This window comes from Phymastichus coffea, unplaced genomic scaffold (assembly GCF_024137745.1).
Source record: "Phymastichus coffea isolate CEN01 unplaced genomic scaffold, Cenicafe_Pcof_1.1 PCOF00208, whole genome shotgun sequence".
In the NCBI taxonomy this organism is placed as follows: Eukaryota; Metazoa; Arthropoda; class Insecta; order Hymenoptera; family Eulophidae; genus Phymastichus; species Phymastichus coffea.
Window position 1 is genome coordinate 190,362 of NW_026707019.1, and position 20,006 is coordinate 210,367.

Consider the following 20,006-nt stretch of genomic DNA (forward strand, 5'->3'; position numbering starts at 1 on the left):
GCTATTGGAAGACACCGAGTACACGCGATTATGGCCTTTACCCGTTGCACAAGTTTCACCTTCATGCTCGCAAGTACAGCAACCGTATTCACCATTATATTGCATGATATTTTGAACAGCTGCTCGAGCTTGAGCATCCATACTTGCAACCGGAGCTATTACTTTGCTGTTAAATTTTTGCCCGTCTTTACTGATCCAATTTATACCTTCTGCATATTGTTTTTGCAAAGATTGCGCAAATGGAAACAAAAAAGAAGTCATATCGGCTTTTTTAACTCTACTATAATAAATCCCACAAACGAACTAATAATTTCTACGATGCTGAGGCCCTATATTAACAACTTGCGCCTGTATCAACCAAACCTGACCATTTGAACTATTGCTAACAGGAAGTCCATCCGTGTTCCACAGTAAACAAATATCAAACTTATCTTTTATACAGGTTTCACTCAATTTTTTATATTTTACACCTGAGGTAATGTCGCATACAAAATTTTCATCTACTACATAATTGTTATAGAACTCTTCTAAGTACATTCCTAAATTTTGACATTCAAGTGCGTTTTTTATAGCAGATTCTAAACTATATTCTACAAAAAGCCCTTTTAGATCTTTACTGTCGCATGCTCCATTGAGGCACTTGGTAATTGGTGTTTGAGTTTGCCATTCACCTAAATATTCACCGCATTTCTCACAATAACGATGTTTTTTTATTACGTTGCTGCTATTAGGTAAAATTGAATCAATCAATTTCAACAGAAAATATTTTGATTTCGGCAAATTGTTTGGCTTTGGTATAAATTTGTTGGTTACGTCAAGTAGCTTGTATAAAGCTTGTTTTGTTGTAGCATTCTGTAAATAATAGTCTAACATCGTGTATACTGCTTCACCAACCGTTAAGTCTGAGCCCTCATACAGTTGCTTGTAAAAATCATCGTCATCGCAGTCTTGATCAAGTACATCGTTGCCAGAATCAGATTCAGTTTCGAAATTATCATCGCTACGTAAAGACTCAAAAGACATCGATCTCGTTGGTGTTGAGCATAAACTGCTTCCATCATCGTCGCTTGACATCTATAGAAAGTTCATGTAAATTAAAAAAAAATATCATTTATATATTGTAAGTTTACATATTGTTTACATAACCCTAATTTAAATCTATTTAATTTTCCATAAAAGTTATTTGAATCAATAACTATATGACTTCGGAGCCAAAAATGCTTGATATTTGTTTGAAAAAAAAGTAGCGCACCGCGCGAGCTTACAAAGCTTCGCACGCTGTTCGCTGCCGAGCAAGCGAGTAGGCAAGCGAGCGGCGCTTCAAGGCTCGGCTAATGCTGTTATGGTCGTTCGTCCGAGTGGCGGCGGCATCGGTTGGCCTGCGTATATGCGCCACACAGCGCGTTGCGGTCGAATGAGTACGTTTTATTTCTTAATTTTTACGCGTCTGTATTTATACCAATTGAATGTAACTTGAAAGGGTTATATTATGATGTTTGCAATGATGTTTTTGCTTTAATAAGCAGTATTGATTTTGCAAATAAAATAAGAGAATCAAGAGTTTGAAATCAATGAAATACCTCATCATAATCCATGTATCTTATTTCATCTCGAATTTGATCATCCGCCTCAATGTCTGCTTCTGGTTGAATCGGCAATAATTGTTGCAGTCGATTCTAGCGCCGTAGTGTTGATGGTGGAATTTCACCAATCTTGAATAAAAAGAATTGTAAAGAAATAGTACAATAAAAAAATTTGAATTTGCGTACTCGACTCAAGAGTACACGAAGCAAGTAATTTACAAAAGTTAAAGTGTAAAAGAAAGGCTAATTGAACTTACGATATTTAATACGCAGTTGTATACAGGTACGTAGAAAAATGAAAATTATAATTATAGACTTATATGAACAAAATTCGGTGTTTTATTTACCTGATTATTTTCACGCCTATATGCACGATACCTCAGCATTTTTATCTTCCGATATCATTTTTTGCAACTTTAACCATTTCAAATTTAGAATGTCACTCAACGATTCAGCAAAAAAAAAGCCACTCTTAATGTACAACATTCATGGCATCAAAAAAAAAAAGTATGCTGAAAAGATAGGTTACTGCAGTTGACAGCGGCAAGCTGACCAAGTTCGAGCTTCTACGCAGAATAATTTGTTACCTCTTCGAGCGGATACGTATATCAAGTCGGTGCGAAAATGTCAAAAATGCAGTATCTTTTGGACTGCGGATCTACGGTATGTTTGATCTACGAACGATTGATCCTCAAAGATAAAAAAACCAGCAAGCTCAGCGAAGGAACTACCATTTCTTATTTGTGGCCAGAAGATTCTCGAAAAGCCCAAAAGTATACCGGGACCATCGTCAAAATATCAGGTACAAATTAATAGATGTGTTTTATGAACTTGACTACTTACTTTTTTTTTTACTTCGTATTCAAACTATTAAAAATCGACTGCAGTGCCTAGATAAAATTTTCGCAATGTATCGAGCTTGAGGTGATCGATGTATATTCTTAACTTAAACTTGTGTAAAGTCAACTAAAAATTATACTTCTATTCAACCTGCGAATATTTCATAACCTTCTATACTTTTGATTGGCAGTAAACGTAACATTATTACTAATTGTTAATTTCATTTGTATATAAGTATGGTTTTAATAAGTAAAATGAATTTCAAATACATTATTTGCATAAAGATGATGAAGAATATTTTTTTGACGAAATGAAAAAGCTCAAGAAAGAGAAACTTGCAAAAAGTAAGGAACTGAAAAAGAAAACTGCTGAAAAGAATACAAAGAAAAAGGTACTCTTTTTAAAGCTACACATTTTTTTTTTTTTTTTTTTTTTTTTAATTTCGTATGCTAATGAAATATTTTTCATTATTAGGCTACTGAGAATCGTCTAACAAATAGAATTGATAGCTTGTTGACTAAAAGTATCATGATGGAGATGGAATCCCAAATAAATGTAGGCAAAAATTCGGCTGATAGAAAAATAAATAGCGGTGAAGTAAGTGCAAGCTCTGAAGAAACAGTCAAACTACAGTTACCAGAAGGACTGCACTGGTTATTAGCCGAGTTCCGAACCATGTCTACTTACATTGATGCTTGCACTGCCTTGTACGTAACTTTAAACGAAAATATTGGACTTCTTCAGAGGGTATGATAAATTATTTATATTTTTTGCCAATAATATCAACCAAAAAAAAATGTTCAACAATCATTTTATTTTAGAAAGTGGCGTACCTATCTGAAATTATCAGAAGTTATGATACGCGAGCAGGTATCTCCGTCGCTGATTTGGTTGAGAAATCTTCAACTGAATCTGAAAACGTTGAAAGTGTTGCCACTTCTGATATTCAGAAAAATAGGCGCTCTTACACCATTCCCGACGAAGAAAGCGATCAAGAAAGAGCATGCGACGATATTGGTGACTGCTTTCCAAATGGTAATGAAGTCTTTTGTATGGAGCCATCAACATCTCAGCAGAATAGTTCATCCACTAAGCGAAGATCTTGTGTCATTGCTGAACTTGAGCCAAAACTGGGTTTGCCAACTGACATGGAGTCTGACAATGACGACGATCAAATACTATCTGATAACGAAAAAGAGCTTTTCAAGGAAGAAGATGCAGTGGTAGGCATAATTAATTTTTAAAACCAATAAAACTTTATTCAGTAACATTGTAAATAATTGTAGGACAAGGCTTATTTGGACACACCACAATCTCCTGAGTCTTCGCCGATCTTACGTGTAAAACCTCAAAAAAAAGGTAACAGGACTATCACCATTAGCGACGACTCAGACGAAGAGAACCACGAGGTAAAATAATAATAAATAAATAATCGCATAAAAAACTAAATTTTCATCATTTCATTTAATGCTAGCCAAACAGTCTTCATAAAAGCCAAACGAAACGAACTATCGAGCCAACCATGATGATAGAAGTGAAAAAAGAAAAAAAAGGAAACGAATTATTCGAGGACGAAATTGAACAGCCTGCAAAAAAAATAAAAACTGAGATCGGTGATATTAATATCGGTGATGGATATTGGACTTTGAAGAATTACGAAGAAAATGCAGAAAACCATGTAAAATAAACTACAAAAATATTCGAGACAAGTTTGTAAATGTACGAAAATTTTTATAGATCGTTGAGTTATCAACCGGTACGAAAATCTTCATCAATGCCTATGAATTCAAGAGTGCTAAGGAATCGTGTTATCGCCAAACCCTGCTAGCACGAGCGTTAATGGATGCCATCTTCAAGGAGGAAGCTCTGCGTACATGTTCTCTCAAAGGTAGGAAGGCCAATAGCCGTGGAGCCGCTCATGAAACTCGGCCAGGCCTTTACAAGCCGGCTGTGGAAGCGATTATTGTCGTCTTACAACTATTAAAAATAATAAGATACTTTTATGTCATATTAAGTAGTTGCTTGTGTAATAAATATTTTACACGGCGGATATGCGAATTAGATATTACATTAAACTTTTCCCAGTACATTATTAGAAAAATTTATGATGCCTAATATTTATAATCTCGGCTATGATTCAATTATTCAATTTTTTATAAGTTGTTTAACAAAATTCTGTAAAGATTGTAATAATTCATTCATAATTTCTATTTCATAAAATAAGACTATTCTCAAATTGTTAAAATATTATAGGTTCTGTGATAGTCATCAAGGAAAAATTAAATAAATAAATGAAAAAGTATATGTATCCATTTTAATAAAAAGTATTTCCAGTTTGAAATGATGAAAAAGTCGTTGGATACCCTTTACTATAGTAAAATTATTAAGTTATATTTGCATCTTATTCTAGACTCTACTTTCTATTATTTGCAGTCTTTTCTTCTTTACAAATGGCTTATTAAAAAAATTCTATAGCTAAACGCAGTAACTATTATCTATATCCTACAATTGATGTATTTAATTTTTCAAATCCGGATTCTATAGTTTTTGAGTGTTTAAAACCTCGATCATGTATTGAATTGTTTAAGAAATATAGAGATACAGAATCATAGGGATGTTTTTTAAAAAATAAACTTTCAGTTTATAAGCCATTTGTAAAGAGGAAAAGACTGCAAATAATAGAAAGTAGAGTCCAGAATAAGATGAAAATATAACTCAATAATTTTAGTTATAATAACTTTCAGTTTATTTTTGTAAAATTTAATGGAATTTTAAAACAACATGTATAAAAATACATTTTTAAAAATCAAGATCTTAATAAGGTTTGGAATGTAAATTTATATCAGTTTATACTATTTGTTTCATCGCATTTGAAAAACATAATAATTCTATCTCCAATGATCAGTGATGGTTGTTTTTCTGCAAGACCAGGTAATTTGTTATACCAGTGCTGATTTAACTGTATGAGTTCGCTCAATGAGACGAGGAAGAATTTTTTTTCTAATCCAGATCTAAATAATTTTATAATCCAGACCAAACAATAATTTCTGTTTATGATAATTCATTTCCTGAAAAGAATACACAAAGAATCAAATTCTTTACACTGTAATGTTTAAATAGATAGAATCAAGAATACTTATCTGATATAGTATAGTCCTAGGGCGTCATTAATCTTTTTTCAGTGACATATTTAATTATTAAGTTTTGATGTTGGCTTGATCTACCACAACACAATACACTGTTTGAAACTTGATTATGTTTACATGTGTATGCAGCAGAAGACAACGTTAAAAATCATGCCATGTTGACAAATCACGCAAGCTGCTATTTTTAATTTCAAATGGGGTGGATAGAATCAGAAATGAGTAGGGAGATTGCTAACGCTATGCTAGTTTGTGTGCTGGATTTCTTTAGAGCAAACCTAGCGTCAGTCGATGCTCAGCCGTCGCGCGCGCCGGTTGTTCCTATTCACCGTGGACGATATTAACCCCAGTCTCCTCCGCTCTCCAAACGGTCCTTTTCAGGACCTTTCCCTCGCTTCACTCTCCTGCTAGAAGGTGCCCGTTGTAGGCTCCCTCTATCATCCCTCCACCCGGCCCTTTTCAGGGCCGTTTCACTCTGCAACTACTCTCGCTCGTCGAATCGTGCGTTCTACCGCGTCCGACTTTCAGTGGAGTCGCGCTCAACTAATCGGCCCCTTTTTAGGGCCTCCCACTACAAAGTATGGCTAGTATACTGACCTTAGCCAACGACCTTCCCAGCCTAAGAAGTGGTAGTATACACGGCCTAGTCGTCTCCTCTTCCCCTTCTCCTCCACTCACCATGGCCTCCGAATCAACTGGAAGCCCTTCTTCTCTCAACCAAGGCCCCGTCCGCCAAGGAGCCTTCATCCAAGCCTCTGTTCTTCAAGACGCCGCCCACTAAGGTATCTTCCATCAAGAAGCCCTCAGCCAAGAAGCCGGCCACCAAGATGCCCGCAGCCAAGACGCCTACAACCAAGACGCCAACGGTCAACTTACCAACAATGGTAACAACGCTCTTCCTGATAATCAAGCTAATTCTTTTACAGCTTCTCCTCTGAGTAACCATGGGTTTGTTCCCACAAACACCTCTCTACCTGAGACCGATTTACATAACCTGAACAACTCCCTCAGCCGTCTCCGAGACGAGCGAGCAAATTTCATTTCAGAGTTTCAGGCCAAAGTAGCCGAACTCGACCTCCAGCGTAACAAATATGTTACCGAAGTCAATGCCCGTCTGAAAGAGCTAGATGCCCACATTCTAGCCATCACTCAAAATCTTGCTCTCACTAGAGCCAATGCCTTCATCGGCCCTCCCAGTGACATAAACAACGATCTGACCATGGATACCTCCGCCAATGGCGTTGAGCCTACCAAATTCACTCTTGTGTCCTCCGCTCGCAAATCCAAGCGGAACGCCAAACGCCTCAAAACCATCTCCATCTTAGACGACAAATCTCTCTCTGACGAATCAGATTCTGACTCCGATTCAGACCATGTTCACCCTGGTCACCCTCCTCCCATATACATTAACCCATTAACGTCCAAAATGTCAAAATTTCTTGCACGTTTTCAAAGTGATTTTTTCCTATGTAATTGGCGTTGAAAAAATTCTTGAACCACATATTCTGATGTAAAATTGCATGCTCTTTCAGAATCCGTTGCCAGAATCATGATAAAACTCACAGGAAAAGAGATATGCTCGATTGAAACATAAAAAACACCTAAATTTTCGAAAAAAAAAATTTTTAGGATTTTTTTTCGAAGTGTTACGGTGAAGATATCACCTTGCGACCGTGATCAAAGGTGATCATGGGATTTGAACTTTAACAGGGAATTTTTTTGTTTACCTTGAACCATCGCTTCTTTACAAAATGGCGGAAAAAACGAATTTTTTTTTTTCAATCTTCATCAACTTTTTTCTCAAAATCTATGGTCTTTAGAAAAAAATTCATAAAAACAAAAATGTCTTAGAATCACTCGAGAAACATCCTAAAATTTTTTCAGAATTTTTGGAGACATTTTTAAAAATTCCATTTCCCAAGTTTCCCGGAAAATCAAAAATTGTCTCAAAAAATTCTGAAAAAATTTTAGGATGTTTCTCGAGTGATTCTAAGACATTTTTGTTTTTATGAATTTTTTTCTAAAGACCATAGATTTTGAGAAAAAAGTTGATGAAGATTGAAAAAAAAAAATTCGTTTTTTCCGCCATTTTGTAAAGAAGCGATGGTTCAAGGTAAACAAAAAAATTCCCTGTTAAAGTTCAAATCCCATGATCACCTTTGATCACGGTCGCAAGGTGATATCTTCACCGTAACACTTCGAAAAAAAATCCTAAAAATTTTTTTTTCGAAAATTTAGGTGTTTTTTATGTTTCAATCGAGCATATCTCATTTCCTGTGAGTTTTATCATGATTCTGGCAACGGATTCTGAAAGAGCATGCAATTTTACATCAGAATATGTGGTTCAAGAATTTTTTCAACGCCAATTACATAGGAAAAAATCACTTTGAAAACGTGCAAGAAATTTTGACATTTTGGACGTTAATGGGTTAAGCAGACGGAACTGTGGCCCAATATCCGCAACTTTCTTGACTCCAACAGCATTGAAAAGAAGCGTGCTGTAGTAGCTAGCGACATCACATTCGCTGTTTAACGTCCGCGCCCAACGGTCGTCATCCTCAGCGTACCACTAAAAGATAAGTTTACCGGCCCTTATCAGGGCCAGCCACTCTGCCTTTCTCTCAACACACTCACTCATCCACACCACCAATTCACACTCATTTTCACACAATTGATGCAACAAAGCATAACGGCTACTCGCCCTTTATTTTTCCCGCCATTAGCAAGAGCCCCGTAGGCATTGCGCCGCAAAGGCTGCGCCTCCTCATCCAACGGCCCACAGCAGGGCCATCTATACGTGCCGCCTCTCAGCCAACCACGCCGTGCTTCGCAGAAATGGATTCTGCGCTCCACATCACTCAGCCATCCAGTAGCGCCACCTCGGGGCTGCCGGACTGCACCCAAGTCGTCCCTCCCGAAGTCAGCCACGAGCCAACTCCACAAGCCCCATCCACCAGCATCACCATGCCCCCACCGGGCAACAATTCACTCAGCAGCGCTGATATTACTTCTCTGCGAGCGGACTACGACAAAATATGCCGCGACCGAGAAATCTTCATCAATGAAGTTAAAGCCCGCATCCAAGAATTCGACTGCCACCTAACGGCAATCGCCAATGCCATCAACTCCGCCACACTCAACGCCACTCCAACAGGCTCTTTATCCGACATGGACACCTCCAACACCGACACAACCTCTGAGACCCCTCTCACCCCCCTGAGCAGCAACATCGCTGACCTGAGCACCCCCCACTCTCAATCCTCGGACTTCAAGCCCGTACCTCCCAATCGTTCGCGCAAACGCAGCAGGAAAAATCCTGCTGCTCCCTCCAACACTCTCCCCTCCTCTACACCAACCACACAACGCCTTCAAGACACCCCAACCTCACCAGCACCCTCCTCTATCTCAAACTCCGACTCGGACTCGGAATCAATTCCCGACGTCGACAATGGTCGCCCCCCTCCAATCTGCATCAAGCAGAAAGATAAATGGCCCAAAATCCATAACTACATCACTTCCGAGGAAATCCCCTACCGCCGATGCGTGTCCACCAACGACAGCATCCGCCTCTACCTAAACACCGTTGACGACTTCTGTCACCTCACCTCCAAACTTGATTCTGACAAAACAGAATACACCACCTTCCAAGTCAGGCAAGATAGGGATCTCGAAGTCGTTATCAGGGGAGTCCTCGAAACTCTCTCTGAAAACGACATCAAAATCGAACTTGACAGGAAGAAAATACCTGTTAAATCCATCTATCGAATGAGAAAAGGGGACAAAATCTGGCCCCTTATACACATTCACCTCGACTCCAAGCACGCCCAAGCGAACTCCATCTTTAACCTCCAAACTCTAGGTGGGCTCAATATTAAAGTTGAGCCCAAACGTAAATCCAAGGAGATCCCTCAGTGTCGCCGCTGCCTACAGTACCGACATACCGCCAACTACTGCCACGCAGCCTGGGTCTGCGCCTTCTGCGCCAAACCACACGCCACAACCAAATGTCCCAACAAGGACAACCCCAACAAATCCCCCAAATGCACCCACTGCCAAGGCCCACATCGCGCCACCTACCGAGGCTGCCCCAATGCCCCAAACAACAACAAAAACAACAACACTCACAAAAACAACAAATCCACTACACCCAACAAACACTCAACAAACACCAGCACTAAGCTCTCTCCCCCTACCACCAAAAGACAACACTTACCAATCACTCAACTCATTCACAACAACATAACACACACGCAACCTAATCCGCCTTTCGCACCGCAATCCACGTCTCCCCTCCCCCCCCAAAGAACTTCATACGCACACATTCTCTCCCCCTCCCCAATCGCACAGCAAATCAACAACTCCACTCCCTCCCCGCTCCCCTCAACAGCTAATCCACTATCAGACCCGTCCACTCTGAACCTTTTTCGTGCCTTCATGCAATTCCTCCAATTCCAGAACATCCCCCTCTTCCCCCAACAGCACTAACCTCACTATCATGACGTGGAACGCCAGAGGAATCCTTGCCCACAACAAGATTCTCGAACTCTCCGACCTCATACACGAACACTCAGTTGATGTAGTCTGCATCACTGAAACACACTTAAAATCACACCAAAAACTCTACATTCCAAATTACACCACATACAGGAACGACCGCCCCAACTCAGCCTTCGGCGGCGTTGCCACCCTTGTTATAAACTCCGTCCGACACAAAGCAATAAGCACCCCCACCCCCTCTCTAGAGGTTTGTGGTGGTGAAATTTCTCTCAACAACCACCCTCTAAGAATCATCTCATGCTACTCTCCCCCCCTCACCCACAACCTAAAAGAACTACCCCCTCTCCTAAACCCCAACTGCCCCACAATTATCGCCGGCGATCTCAATGCCAAACACACTTGCTGGGGTTGCCGAACCAAAAACCGAAAAGGTACCACCCTCCGCAATCTTCTCCACTCACACAACTTCTCAGTAGATGCCCCCGCTGAATTCACACACTTCCCAAGTGTAACAAACCACTCCCCAGACATCCTAGACTTGTTCATCACAAAAAACATCACCCTCGAGAAAGATCCCTGGTCCATCACCGCCCTACAATCTGATCACAACCCAGTCTTTCTCGAAATACCAAACACTCACACTCTCCCCACACCACCACCCACAAAAATAGATTGGCTCTCCCTCCAATACCAACTCGAACACTCTTCACTCAAATGCTCACCAATCAACACTACCGCAGACATAGACAATGCTGTCACAACTCTCACTCTCGAGCTCCAGAACCAAATCACACTAGCATCCATACCCACAACACCTTCATCCAGCAAACAACCACTCTCTCCCGACATTCGCGCACTCATCAAACTCAAAAACCAGACACGCAGACAAATACAACGCTTCCAAACTCACGCACTCCGTCCCCGACTCAACACATTAATCCGCGAAATCAAATCCGCCCTACAAGCCTCTCGAGACTCACACTTCAACAAATATATTGCTGAAGCCGAGGCAAACCCCAGACGCTGCTGGAAAATCATCAAAACCCTCCGTAATAGACAACCGCACTCACCCCCACTCACCAAAAACGGCATTAACTATTCCGCAGACGAGGACAAGGCTAAAATTTTCGCTGAATCCCTCTCCGACCAATGCTCCTCCTTCCCCACCCCGGTAGCGCACCAAGACTTCCACAAACAAGTCACCCTTTCAGTCCAAAACTTCATCCCCTCCTCCCAGGATATCAACCCCACATCCCCTCGCGAAATAACAGCAGCCATAAAAGCCCTAAAAAACAATAAAGCCCCAGGACCCGACGGCATCCCCAATAGCGTCCTCAAAATTCTCCCAAAAATCCACATAGTATTCATCTGTAACATTGTCAACGCAATGTTCAGACTTAGCTATTTCCCCACCTCTTGGAAAGAAGCAATTGTCGTCTGCGTCCCCAAAGCCGCAAAACCCCTAAACACCGCCTCTAGCTACCGCCCAATCAGCCTACTTTGCACCCTAAGTAAAGTAGCTGAAAACATAATCCTCAACCGCATCAACAATCACAGCTCAGAAATAAAAGCCCTCCCCAACTTTCAACATGGTTTTCGCCACCATCATGGCACATGTCACCAACTCCTCCGAGTCTCCGAATTTATTGCGGATAACCGCAATAAACGCAAACACACCTCCATGCTCCTCCTCGACGCCAAGCAAGCCTTTGACAGAGTCTGGCATGACGGACTCATCCATAAACTCATCCAGCTAAAATTCCCCCACTACCTTATCGGTTTGATTAAATCCTTTTTAACGAACCGCTCCCTCAAAGTCAGAGTCTCCAATTCCCTCTCCCCGCCGGAGTCCCCCAAGGCTCCAAACTATCCCCCTCTCTCTTCAACATTTATTGTCATGACATTCCCACTCAAAAGAATATCATGATAGCCCAATACGCAGACGACATTGCACTACTCTACACCGGCAAAACAAAAAGCCACTGCTCATCTGTCCTAAACAAATACACCCCCATTCTCCTAAAATGGTACCACAGATAGGGCTTTAACCTAAACGAAGCCAAATCTGTAGCCATTTTCTTCTCCCACAGAAATATTCCCCCGGACAAACTAATTGTCGGCTCTCATCCCATCAAATGGAGCAACACTGCCAAATATCTGGGAGTCATCTTTGACAGAAGACTCAACTGGCACTCCCAAATCAAAGCTGTCCGTTCCAAAACCAACGGAGCTTTCTCTTCTCTTAAACCCTTCTTCAACAACAAATCTATCTCCCAATCCACAAAAATCAGAGCATTCAATGCCATCATCAGAAGCATCAGCACTTATGCCATACCGGTATGGGGTACTGCCTCTTCTCTCAAAAACCTCAACGGTACATATATGAAGACCCTTCGCGGCTCTCTCAACATCCCCTGGTTCATAAGAAACGACCAGATCCTCAAAGAAACAGGCCTCCCCTCTATCCATTCAGCAGCCTCCACTTACGCAAATAACCTCCGCACTTCCATCATAAATCATGAAAACCCCTCCATTAACCTACTGGCCACGTTAACCAGTAAAAACTCTGACAAGGTCCCTAGACCTTGTTCCCTAATCCCCCTACACCAAACTATATCTAGCCTCGCCCCGCGCGCACAGTGCCCTTCAGTAACACCTGCAGGGCCCCTAACTCTTCTTGCCTATCAAAGGCGCCTTGGTTTATAACCCTAGGGTTGGCAACCATGAGGAGGGGTTTTAGTCGGTACAAATCCGACACTCCCCACTATTCCATCTAAGTAGGAGTCTTTCTAAAGATTTCCCCTCCTCTCCCATCAAAAAAAAAAAAAAAAAAAAAAAAAAATTTCCCTTAATTGCAATAGGCATTTTTTCCCTTTTAATCCATTGCGTAACCGGTCAATTGTTTTACGCGATAGTGGTCCGTCTTGTGTATCATATTTGCCAAATTTACTAGTATTAAATCCTAATATATATTTATTGACAACTATGGCCACATCATATAACTTCATATATGATTTGGGAGGTAATCCTGGTGGCGTTTCGTAATTCTCTACGTCTTTTATTTTATTATAGATTGGTGTGATTTCGGATTCGTTTCTGCTGCAATAATAAATATTCTATATTATTCTTTACTAAGATTATTATATTTGTTTAAATATATTTTTGACTGAGATTATAATATTCCATAGTATATTCTTGTCTGTGGACGACAATATGCAGAGTCATTAAGGAATACAAACAAAAAATTAGAGAATATTTCGAAATTATATTAGTAATAAATTATAATAGAAAAAATAAAAACTTACTATCGGTACAAAAAATAACCTATGATATAAGCGCTGGAGAAAATCCAAGGTTTCATGTGTTCTAAATATGCACCTGAAAAAAATCCAATTAAATTGGATGTTGATTTAGACCCTAATCGTCCATGGCATTTTATATTTTTGAAAAGAGGTTTGCTATATTGCAAAGAAAGGATTTCATGTTCTTCTTTGTACATGTTCGTAGCCATTGGTACGCGGTAACCTGCTTTGAATTGGAATTTCATTTGTTCTACAATTCGGTATGCTGTTATCGGCAAGTATGCGAAATACTTTTTTTCAAATAAGATTTCATTTGGAAATCGATTTGTGCACGTAGATTTTTTCTTTTTTAACACGACTGACATGATGCTGAACGTTGTATTATAATTGATCAATTAAAAATTAGTGGTTAGAAAACCTAAATCGAAGCAAACTTACGCATGCGCGATTTTTCAAAAAAATTCTTTTTCTTAATTTATGTTATTTTTTCATATCGGCCATTGAATTTCGAAGTGACGGACGTAGGGAACAAGTGTATGGTAAAATTTTTAACGGTCGTGGTAAATATATATCAAAATAATAATAACAATGGCTATTGTAGAGTGCTTAGTTAATAAATTTCAATTAAATGAATTAAGACCATTTCAAAACGAAGTGATGGAAACTAATTTAAGTGAAAGAAATGGAATTGTACACGTTTCAACTGGTGGTGGAAAAACTTTAACGTATTTGTTGCCAGCAGTATTAAGCGAGGGTTTATACATTATTGTATCACCGCTAATAGCTCTCATGGAAGATCAGGCATTATATTGTAAAGAAAAAAACGTAAGACTAAAAAAAATCTTAATCTAGTCATAATTTATCATAAAAAAGATCTTTTATTATAGTATTTTTGTACTTTTATTATAGTTTTATTATAGATTTACAAAATAATGGTCGCAAAAATATATTACATATTTCACTATTATATTTTCGTCTGTAGATAGCAATATCCTAAATAGAATATTCTCGTCTATAGATAGAAATACCCAAAATAGAATATTCTCGTCTGTAGACGACAATATACAATCTTAAATATTATTGTCTGCAAACGACGCAATTCAATCAGAAATTTATAACTATTTATTCATTATTATTAAAAATATAAATAATTAATTTAAATTACATTATGATTTTTTAGATTAATTATTTGATGATTTCAAAAAAATTAAACAGAAAGACCTTAATGCTTTTACAAAAACCTGAGCAATATGCAGCTTCTATTACAAATATCAGTATCATATTTATAACTCCTGAAAAATTGCAAAATCGGCAATTAATAACAGATTTTTTACAGTATTTGTATACTAAAAATTATTTAAAAAGAGTAATTATCGATGAAGTGCATACTTGCGTATTGTGGGGCAATACGTTCCGAAAAGCCTGCGCAAATATTTTTAGCACTTTTTTTGAAGAATTAAAATATGATATACCGATAACGGTATATTCAGCGACATTATACCCAGAGGACAAAGAGATCATTCGTCAGAGTCTAAATGATAATCAATGTACTGAGATAGAACATTTGAATAGTAGACTAAATTTAAAATTGTTTATTTTGAACTTAAAAGAAATAAAAGATATCAAAACTGTTATTAAAGAAATGAATTATCACAATACCTTTAATTTGACTGAATTAGAAGTTGAAGAAATAAACACTAAATTAGATACTTGTGAAATTTTGGACCAAAAGAACGCACGGATGCAATTGACTTTAATATTATTACAGTCAATATTACAAAATAAGTCAGGAATCATTTACTGCATGACGATTAAACAATGTTATCTTTTAGAGTATTTTTTAAAAGAAAATAGAATATTTAATGTTGATACTTATACATCGGAAACGAAACCAATGGTGAAACAATTAATTAGTAAGTTATGGAAAAGTTTTAATAGCAGTTATATTATCATAGCAACGTCTGCTTTTGGCTTGGGTGTCCATCGAGATGATGTTGACTTTATAATACAGTATAATATGTTTCCTAGTTTAATTGATTATACACAACAAATTAGGCGAGCTGGTCGACGAGGTCAACCAGCGATGTGTATACAATATGTAGACTATAATGATTATTTAAGGTATGTTATAATGAATTTTATTCTATTCACAAAATTATAATGTATCATTATCAATATTTTCATTATAAATAGAATATATAAATACGAATATTTCTATCTGAGATATAATCAATATAATTCTATCAAAATATAATCAAATTAATATTCTTATTTAATTTCATTAAATCTATCAGATTAAAATATTTTGTCGTGAATATTCTTGTCTAAGATAGAAATATAAATACACGTATATTTCTGTCTGCGATTGAAATACAATCAAATCAATTTTCTGTTTTTATTTTAATTTTCAGTTTAAAAGAATTAAACATAGCGTGTCAAAAGAAACAACAGGTAGACAAAATAGAGCACCAACGCAGACAACGAGAATTGTATAATATGTTTTTATTTCTTTCTAACAAGTTAATCTGTTGGCATAGTTTAATAGCCCACGTTTTAAAATCTACTTTACAACTTGGTCCATGCGAAAACAACTGTAGTAACTGCATAGATATTTTTAAAAACATTAGGTCTAAAACTATAAATGTTGATTTGACAAATACAATCTTTATTATTAAACAAGCTTGGGACGTACTTAAAGACTATTTTAATACAGAGTTTGTTTCTTTCCAAATTTTTCACAATTTTCTATTAGGTAAATTGCAATTTTATGATGATGAAAAGTTCAATAAATTATTACTGTTTACAAATTATGGATGCTTAAGTAATTGGACTACAAATGGGTTGCAATTTGTTTATAAATATCTCTTTGAAAATATTGGAGTATTAGAATTATATATATGTACAGCAATGAATGTTTATACGCAAATTCATGTCCCGTTTTTTGTAACTAATTTATACGACAATGATATTATACATAATTTTTATGTTAAATTATTAGATTTTACCAACAATATATTCAAATATGAGGATATTTTTATTTTAAAAAACATTAATTATAGCTATTTAATAATGAATATGACGGAAACAAAATTTATTATTCAAACATTTCGTAAAGTCATTAAAATAATTTGTTATAGAATTGCGAAAATAGTTAATATTGATTATTATAAAATTATACAAAATTTATTAACAAACAATTTTTTAAAATCGTTTGAAACTATTAAAACCTACGATTTGTTCATCACTTATATTAATAATTTAAAAAATTTAATTACTGAAAGATCATTCCACATTATTGCACAAATTTTGTTTGATTGCTTCTCATATTATCAAAATTTATTATTTAAATTAAAATCAAAACAAGAAATGACAGCAATAGAATTATATTCTAATTACTTAACACGACAAATGAATCAATTTGAATTTAATTATCTACAAGATAATTATAATGTAAAAATATTAGTTGATAAGCATGGAAATGTTATTACTTATGACGATTTTATAGCAATATTAGTACAGAAAGTAGAAAATAAGAGTATTCAATTTGCTAAACAATTAATTACAATATGCGAAAAAATAACAAGCGACTTAGATTCTGAACAAAAGGAAAATTTAGACACGCAATTTACAATAATACTAGAAAAATTGTTAAATTTGTTTGCGAAACAATAAAATATTCTAATCGATAGCGTTAGAAATCTTAATAATAGCAAAAAATCATTAAGTCGGTTAACTGACATTGAAAAAAAGTTGATCCTCCTAGCATTTTTCTATATTAATGGATTTTCATCAAAAATAATGTACGAAAAAGTCTACAAATATATTGGAATGTTTATGGTAAAGAAATATTATAATTATGTTATATTGAATGTGTTTCAGACATAAATATAATTTAATCAATATTTTCCTCTAAGACGAAAATATTATTTAGATTATATTTTTATCTGTAAACTCTTCAATCAATAAAATTATAAACAATTATCATAATATAAATTAATAATAATGATATATTTTTTTTTTAGTTTAAAAACATAAAAAGAGATTCAACTACCATCTCCAATTTTATATTAAATCAACGATTAGAAAATCTGAAGTTGCTGCAATTTGGTTTTACAAACAGTCAAATCGCAGAATATTTTAATTTCAAATCATTACAATAGAAAATATAAATCTAAACAAAAGAATTTGTTTAAGTGAGTATTATAAATAACGAAATGTATTATTTAAGTTAAAGAAAATCGTATAATGTAACAAATTATATTATATAAATTAAATAATTAAAATCGTAGATAAATATTATTTATATTAATATATTGGTGTAGTAATTTTCTATTCATAATTCAAAAATAAGTACCATTTAATATCACTCGCTATAGCAAATACCATACTTATCGATTAATGGTAAAAACTACATCCAACTTGTATATCGAAAATTTCCGTCGGTAAACAATTATATCAAAAATAAAATATTTTCGTCTGAAAATTATTATCTACAAAGAACACAATTTAAACGAAAATTAATTTTTGTTTGTTTAAATAAAGAGTAATACGATTGAAAAAAAAAATATGAAACTATTATACAATTGTAATTGATAAATATGATATTTGAATTCTATCACGTGATCATTTAAATTTTTAATGCTCTCTAACAGATTAGTACGCTTTTCAATCATCTTTCGTGCACATGTATTTTTATCACTCTAGGAAAATGTCAAAATTAATGGATAAAACGTACTTCAGTGAACATCTTGACAGTTTAAAAACTTTATTGGATTATTTTTGTGATAGTGCAATTAACAATAAAAATTTTAATATTAAATCTGAATTAGACATGCATAGGTTATGTCAATCGATTAATGTCAGCAAATGTAATCAAAAAAATTATAATGCTGTGAGAAGTGTAATTAAACATTTTGGTGGGATTAACGAAATGTTACGAACGGAATCGTACAACTATAGTCATCACATTTGTATAAGATTTTTTTGTAAACAGTGAGTATATATATAAAAATATTTATTATTAAACAAAAATATCATATACAATATGTTTTTATCTGAGACAAAAATATGAATAAAAATATATTTTTATTTATATTTATTTTTTAATCTTGCAGAGTTGTGAAAACTTACAATCCCACATTTGCATTAAAATATGTATCAGTAGATAATGCATTCCGTTTAACACAATCAATATTATGCCAAATATTGGACAAAAAAGTTTCTGATCCTCGTATTGACATTGTCAGAAAATCGTTGAATATAACGGGAAATAAACTGGAAGCAGTGGAATATTTTGTATCAAGGATCCAAAAAAAACCAGTACATTTATTTAGATGTTGGTTTTTAACTGTTAAATATTTGTAAATATATTGAGTAAATTAATAATTATTTGATATTGATTATATATCATTTTAATAATATTTTATATTTATATTTTAGAGATTCCTACAAACCTGAAAAAACTGTTGTTACCACCGACTATATGTTTCGACTATTACGTTATCAACTGGAAAGTGTATTGATTAAATGGAACAAAGATTTTGAAATTGAAGAATTTGATAATAATTTCAAACCTAATTGGTCATTGACAGATGAAAATTATTATTTAACTATTTCAGTGAAGAATCAGCAAGTTAGTAGAAATACAAAAGAAAAAGTGGAGGTACAAATAAATAGTATTCAAGAACCGAATATCGTTATTTTATTAAAAGACCAAAATATCGTAGTTGATCGGAAAAAATATATACGTTTAGAACAACGTCTTTGTAATTCTTCATCGAAATAATGTAGATAAAAATATTGTGATTTTTATATAATTGTCATATATATATTTAACATTATGATTTAATAGATAATAGATAAAAATTTAATTTTAATTGTTTTATACATTGATTTAAAATTATGTAAAACGAGTATTGGATATTTACATATATAAACATATTTTTATAAATATATAATAAAATAAACTATGTATTTATATAAAGTTATATTTTATTTCCAAAACCATTTACTATATACATTTTTTGTTTACAATTAAAACATCTCAGTTCAAGTTGCTCTATGTCAAGTCTCAACACAAAATATATTGTATTTCTGTGATTATAAATTTTTTGTATATCACAATATAAGCAATTTGTTCCAAAAATTAAACAGTTTTCGTATTTTTTTATCGTTGTAATATACGCTGATTTTGCATATTGATCAAAATATTTTTTTATGTAGTTTGTATATAAATTTAAAATAATTTTTTTATTTTCTAGATTGAGTGATTCTAAATGCTTTTCTACATCAATACAATCATGAATATTGTTAATTTGATTAGTGTTTAATTTTTTGGATAATGGCAAATTATCTAAGTGAAATAGAGATAGATATTTTGTTTTTATTAAAGATTTACTCATAAATAATATATTATTCGAAGCGTTAACTTGTATGCAAAACAATGAAAATTCTCAATGCTGTGGTCTATTCGCGAGAAGCAACAATCTTCGTGCTGTAATTCAAAAATTAATAACGCACTCTGGCGGATTAGTTACCGGTTTCCAGTGACCTCTAGCGGATTCCCTACCACGTGACCCCAAATCGCGAGTTGTGATAGGTGGTTTGTCTCCCCTATCCACCCAAAAACAGCCAGGAAAGGC